The 7,482-nt window shown below is 36.5% G+C and overlaps 1 long non-coding RNA gene across 1 annotated transcript in view; it reads right to left on the bottom strand.

Moving 5' to 3' along the window:
- Positions 1 to 2,225: 2,225 nt before the first annotated feature.
- The window catches only part of LOC145269349 (uncharacterized), a 9,575-nt gene continuing 4,318 nt past the window's right edge, over positions 2,226 to 7,482 (bottom strand). Inside the window, exon 3 of the long non-coding RNA XR_013864998.1 lies at positions 2,226 to 6,292. This is a non-coding gene — a long non-coding RNA (uncharacterized LOC145269349). The remainder of the gene's footprint in view (positions 6,293 to 7,482) is intronic.

Raw genomic sequence — 7,482 nt, 5'->3', positions numbered from 1 at the left:
TGAGCAGCACAATGTTTGTTTACATTACGCTTGAACTTCTGCATATGACTACAGTTGGGAAAGCAGGAACCCGGAAGGGAATTCCAAAGTCCAACAGACCTGGGGAAGAAACTATTGGAGCAGAAGAATGCAGATTTCGTTGATGAGACAGAGGTTGAAGCTTACATGGCAATTAAGTATGTATTAGGTTGGCGACTCTCTTTTGAATCCTGTCCAGGAGTGAGACTAGTAGCAGATGCACCAGACCAAATGTGACAACAATACTCCATATTCGAATGGTAGTCTTGTAGCGGTGCAGGATACTTTCAGGCGTAACTTTCTAGCATGGTAGAGAGATGCCACTTTTTTCACAGCAGTCTTGGCAATGCTCTCAATGTATCTGTTCTAACTCATGTTCTCTGTGTTAAGCCAAGATGTTTGAATGAATTACTTTCAGGTAATGAATCTTTAGCCATAGCTATTGGTGGTTTTGAAAGGTTTTGTAATGATTAAAGAAAACAAACTTAGTTTTGGCAGCTTTGAAGGTTACCATCCATTTTTGTCCCCATTCCTCTAAAGATTAGGGGTCTTCCTCTAGGTTTTTGCCATTGCCTTGGATATGTGTTCATTGGTTTTCTGCTCAAACCTGTTATAGAGCATGGTGTCATCAGCAAATATGCCCATCTCAGAGACAATTTTCTTAGGGAGGTAATTTATGAATATCAGGAATAATAAAGGTCCAAGGATCAACCCCTGAGTTACATCCGCATTTATATCCTATTATTTTCACGTTTGACCATGGAGGACAAGGCTTCCTCTCTTATCTAAGTAGAATTTAATTAAGTATTTGTTCAATAATCTGATTTTCCTAAGAACACTATCATGCCATACACTGTCAAAAGCCTTAGATATATCTAAGACTACTGAGATTCCATGTAGATTCCTGACTTCAACTTCTTTAGTTCAACAAGATTTCATGGAAAAGGTTTGAGATTACATTGACTGAAATGTGATGAACATAAGATACTATTGAAAATTCAAACTGTACTAAAATGATTTTTTACCACTTTTGCTAATGTTGGCTAGCAAATTTATACAAAGAGAACGAATGAATTATCTGGGTCTGTGCAATGAATACAAACGATATACACAGACACATAGATATGGCATAATAACGTTGACACACTGGTTCTGCCAGATCATCAAAGTTAGAAACGATGAGCCAGGCCAGTACCTTTTGGAATAGTTAGGTAGTGTATGTATTGTGCTAAGTCAGAAATTTTCATGGTGGTATTTGTAGCTGCGTTTAATTCACTGGGAGAGATACACTCAGAGGTTTCGTTAAGACCTGCATCTATGAAACGGTAAGCTGATGTAAAACCTGAGGTCTACTTTCTGCTGTGACAACTATTGCACCGCAAAAGATTAGCAGATGCAAAAAAATATATGATTTGGTTCTGCACAAAGCCTTCTCCACTATAAACAAATCATTTGTGTGGATTTCTGTGCAACTTGAGTTGTGGCAGAGTTCATGTGTTAAAATCAGCAGGAAAGTTCATTTATGCCTTCTTATAAACGTGTAATACTGCATGTTTAGAAAAAATCCTGCGAGTGTGAGAAACTTAAAACTTGAAAGCTATGTTAATGATCAATCAGATTTTATCTGTGGGGAAATTACAGCTGATTTATTACTATTGCTGTCGAGTGATATTTATATATATGATAAAACAAGCAAAAGAAAATCGGTTCTTGGTTCTAAGCTGAAGCACCATTTATCTTCTTTTAGATTTGTTTTCATTTTTGTCATTACTAAATTAAAACAAACTTTTTAGTAATTAAAAATTCTTGAATGTTTACAATAAAACTTAAGTCATATAAATCCATATTCTTTAAATACGTGTTACTTGTTTTGCTACATCGTTTTCTAACTCAATCGAAACTAAACACATTCTGCTGAAATAAAAACAAAAAAAACCTCCAGATATAGTAAAACCTCTTTGTATAGGTATAAGAGTTATCTGTTCTTGACAATAGGAGGCAACCAGAGTGATCTCCCATGATTTCTATTAATATGGTAGACACAGGCGCTGACATTTGTATTTTATATTGAGCTCACCACAACCAGAAGAATACAATATGCTGCCTTACTCAACTCTTACATGGCGCTATGACCAGATTTTTACTTTAAAGCATGAAAAATCATACAACAACATTGGACGTTCGATATCTTTACCATCAAAATATCATTGAGCAAGAAAACGCAATTTTTATTGACACAACTTTAAAGATGGTATTTCCATTTCAACAATCGATTTAGTTGATATACAAGGTAAAAACTTTATGGTGTACACAGATGAACATACTGGATGGGTTGAAGTGGCCTCAATGGCATTGGGAAGAGCCAAAACGGTATGCAATACCTTAAGAACTTGGGTCTGTACTTACAGTGCACCTGAAGATATTTCGTTTGAGTCCCAGGAGTATGACTACCTTTTGAGGACATGGGGTATTTGGAAAGGTACCTCATAGGCGAAATATGCTCAAAGCAACAATTGCACAGAGTTAGACGTTGAAAGTGCAAATCGCATACTAGCCAACAACATGGACAGTTATGAACGCCTATGCCACAATCGAGCTGCTCGGCCATTACTAATCCATTGAAACACTCCTGTCCAAAACCCTGACATGTTCCCAGCCATAATGCTATATGGTCAGGTCATTATGACCACCTTCCCATCTTACTGGATAAATACCAAACAAGGAAACAGTGGAGAGAAATAACTGAATTAAACTGTTTTCTGTAATTAAGATATTTTAGATATATTTTTCTAAATCTTTTTTCCAGACTGCTTCTGTCAATAATTACCACAAATCATTTGTACTTTAATTCTGTTATTTTTTACTTAATTTTCCTATAGAGAAAATATTGATTGTTATTCTGCCTACATTTAAGACGTTTGACTTTATTTGTTCCAAACAAGATCTCTTTTCACTTACATGATTCTTCCATCACAGCTCGTTTCTTATACGCATTTAATTTATTTATGTCACATTTAAACTTTTGTTATTTCTCCATTTTACTTCTTGTTTTTTGGTCAGAGAAGTGAAAAGAAAATATTAGCTTTAAAAATTTTTTCTTCTTTTTTTCTTAGAAGTCAGTTAGTTTACAAAGGTAATGGCAAAGAGGCATATGCAGAATAAGCAGTGCTACAACCACAAATGTCATCCACTTCGGGAACTCCAAGTAGGAGATTTTGTCCAGATGCAGAATCAGGATGGTAACTACTCACATCAATGGACGAAGATGGGGAAGATCCTGGAGACACAGGGAACCGACAGAACCAAGTGCAAGTAAATGGGAACTATAGCGTAAAAAATACCCCGTTGTGGATGGCCCATATTATGCCACGCCAAGAACCTCGAACCCGTCTATAACCTTAATCCTTCACAGGAACAACTACCTGAAGAAGCAATGGAGGTTGAACGACATATCAACATGGAATCGCCCAGTGAGCATGAAGAACAAATGGAAGTTGTTGATATCACGGGGGAATATGCACACTCAGTCAGTTCTTTTCTGTTAAGGAAACATTCATGTCCGAAAACTAGAGCACCAAGGAATTTATCACCACAACTGCGTGCAAAGTCATACAAATTTTATACTGCATGTGAAGATAACCACAACAATTCATCTTCATAAAGTTGAAGGCATGTATAAGTGTTATCTGTCTGTGACAATAGGAGGTAACCAGGGTGGCCACCCCTGATTTCCATAACTACGGTAAACACGGGCACAGACATTTGTATTTTATATTGAGCTCACCACGGAAGGATAAAATATTCCGTTTTATGAAACTTCTATATTCTTTAACAAGATGTATTAAATAAACAAAACTTTGAACATTTTGAAGACTTGGTGTAGAGTTTAATTATGAATATTCAAAGTGTTTTATGTTTATGTCATTGTTCAGCAGATACTCGAGACATCCACTGAAGATAAATACATGTGTACAGATCGCTTTGACCATTCCAAACAGTGGAGATCAAGGGAAAATGATATTGTGTTATCCGTCTAGGATTTGAGCTCAATGTCGTCCCTCTTAATGCCGTCCTAAGCCAAGATGAAGCCATAAACATGGATACATTTTCTTATATTATTTTGTGAATGAGAGTATGTGTGTTTTGTGACCCATGTCAAAGAACATTTGCAGAAATTTGGTCTGGCAAGCAAGATCCCAGATGGGCTGAAACTTAACTCACGTATGTTGGGATTACATACCCGGGAGGAGCATGGAAAACTGCTATAGCAGCATGGAAGTGATCTTCCAGTAGTTCGTGATATGTAACACTGTGAGGCCTCTGATGTTGAATGTGGCACGAGAAATCGAATCTGGCTAGTGAGTTTTAGAATTACTGATACTTAATTCATAAAATAAATAAGAGAGCTTTAAATTACATTTTTTTTAAGTAAGAGATAAACAGAAAAAAGGTCAAAGTTTTAAATAAAAACTCATCGCTAAAAATAGGATGGAGGAAACAATGAAGGAAAGTTGAACGGGTTGATATTTGATATGTAGGAATATAGTATTAAATGTCGGGCGACACCGATAATTGACCAGTTAAAACACTTGATACGTATGAATTGAAAATCAATCTTTAACTGGCACTGGCAAATTGATATATAAATACAAGTTGTGTGATCTTCCCTTTTCTGTTTGCTGAGGTTGAAACATCAAGCTGACAGACCGCCGGATGCAAGATGACTGACGTCATGTAAAGCAGAGGAGACTTTTTACTTGCAACAAGTCGTCTGTCTTTTTTTCTTCTTATGACGTCAGCAGTCTGATTGGAGTGACTTGCTGGCGAATACTCGACTTACTTTTCAATGCATGTCGACTTGGATGGAAGACACAACATGGGCAAGTAGGAACCCATTGTCGTCACCCATATGACAAGAAGGAGCCGTGATCCAGAAATACCAACCCCATTGCCAGCAGGGACAGCTGGCCAGACGGGAAACACGTCATAGATAGATTTACCTGTCAGATTGTTTTTCCGTGTGACTGGTCATTTCCCCGCATGTAACATTTGTGAAACGATGGGCAAACAACCGAGATGGGATGACGCAGTGCAAAAAAACCCTCTTCTAGCATGAATGATCAGACATTCGTGAGTGCACAATCCAGTTAAAAGTGATTTGTGAATAAGATGTTACAATGTGGCTAGATTCTAGTTCCATAGCTAGCAGTGTGGTTGTGGAAAGCACAAGCTGGCGTCGAGCAGTGCATGAGGACAAGCATATAAACTTGGCTTAGTTGATGATGAAAGTGTCAAACTTGCATTGCAGTCAAAAGCCCAAACTGTTCATTTAAGAACGGACTCTGCACATGTATATTAGTTGAGAACTGACACCTTGTTCAGACTGACAAGAGTGCAAACCAAAGAGGCTTCTGAAATGTTAATTAGGCGTCACCTCTCTATGCTTCAAGAGTTGCTAATCCTTCAAGGAGGGAGATGCTGTTTGGCTGAAGAATCTGCAGCAAAAATGTACAATGCAGTCACAAGGAGCACGGTTTAAACTATAGGGAGGATGAGGAACGGTATTGATGCCCATCTTGGTCAAATAGTCTTCGCCAAGGATGGAGTTGTGGATAGGTGCATTGTGCTGGTGGCAATGTCACTGACCCGATTTTAAGTGCTGACCTCTTCCAATGGAATCTCTTCCTGAATTCCCTTGTAATCATAAAGGGAGTTAGCATAATGGCTGCTAACGAGGAATGGCCAATCGTCATCAATGTTAGCGTCATATCAGTGCCATGCACATGGATAAAAATCGCTCACACCTCGCCAAAAACAAAAATGATAAAACTGTCAGATTCTGCAAACGAACTTTAATGTTTATAATAAAATTTTATTTAACAATAAAGATAAATCTTTTTGTTGAATTGCCTCATTGTTTACAACATGTCTTTGTAATCGTGAAAAAAAATAGTTTGCTTTTATTACACGGTAACACGGGCAATTGCATCAGTATACACGTTCACGTTCACTAGCAAACTGTCTAAACACTAACGTACATTAAAAAGGAAACAGTAAAAAAGAACCCCAGTCAAAGAACGAACGAACTAAAACTAACTAATCAACAAACGGATCGATTTCAAGAGTTTTTTATAATCTCCTAGTCGAACCTATGCACATTTGTCACTTCGAAGCCACATGGGTGGACAATCAATTGACTACAAAGTCAGTCGATCGAGCCGATGCAGAGTTGTTGCGTGAACGAATTCCATTGCTTCACCTTTCACATTGAATTCTGGAAAATAAAAAATTACTACAATAAAACTTCAGAAATAGAAGATCATTTAATGTTAAATTCATATGCGCAACTAATTACCAACTCGTAATTATAAAATGTGTTTTCATTACTTTTAACATAACCGCATAAAATGTATTATTTCTGAAATTTCAAGTGAATACGTGTATTAAATGCATGTATTACATGGATGAAAGTTTTGAAAACTTTTTAGTTCTGATAATTTTGCAAATAGAGATTAATGTTATAGTCAGCTATCGTTGTTCCTAATTTCAGGCGTAGTGCTACTGGAAGCGTGACAAGACAAATCAGTTCCTTAACTTTTATTCTTCTTGAATGAAGCAATTAACCGAAATAAAATATAAGAAATAGACATTGTTGAAAAATATACAATAAAAAATGGACAAAATTATAACAAAATAAAAATAACACAGTCTTTATTTGCAATTTTAATAACAAAATTTTAAAAATAAGTTTTTATTTTATTTGAAATTTTATAAGAAATATATCTTTATGAAATTATAAAAATAAAAGTTTTTTTTTTTTTTCATTTTAAAAATAAAAGCATTTTATTTGAATTTATATAATAAATATATGTTTATGGAAGTAAAAAAATAAATTTATTGAAATTAAAATAAATTACCTTATTGAACTCAAAAACAAATGAAATTATTGAAATCAAAATAACAAATGAAATTACTGAAATCAAAATACGAGGGGTGTGCAATAAGTTATGCCCCTGACTTACTTCCCATAGCAGTAGAACAACGAACTTGGCAGTTATTAGTCTTTCTCTACATAGGAACCACCTAGAGTTATCCATTTCTCCCATCGTTTGATGCAGCTCTGGAGACCGTTTTTGTAGAACACTCCAGGTTGGTCCTCCAACCACGACGTCACTTCAGAAATCAAGGCTGCATCATCTGGGAAACGTTTTCCTTTCAAAAATAACTTCATGGCTGGGAAGAGGTGAAAGTCAGGTGCAAGGGCAGGAGAGTAGGGCGGATGGGGGAGGATTTCATAACCACACGGCCGTGCTTCTAATCTGGCGACATGCGAGTTGTGGACCGGAGCGTTGTCCTGCAGGAGGATGGTACTGTGCTAATCTTGCCCCACCTCTTGATTTTGATAACTTCCCTTAATTTCCTCAATAGTAAAGCATAATAGACTCCTGTAATTGTGGTACCCTT

This window comes from Euprymna scolopes, chromosome 45 (assembly GCF_053919585.1).
Source record: "Euprymna scolopes isolate OS-2025 chromosome 45, ASM5391958v1, whole genome shotgun sequence".
Classification (NCBI taxonomy): domain Eukaryota; kingdom Metazoa; phylum Mollusca; class Cephalopoda; order Sepiida; family Sepiolidae; genus Euprymna; species Euprymna scolopes.
Note: the sequence above shows the minus strand (reverse complement) of the source record. Positions and strands in the feature narration are given on the sequence as shown.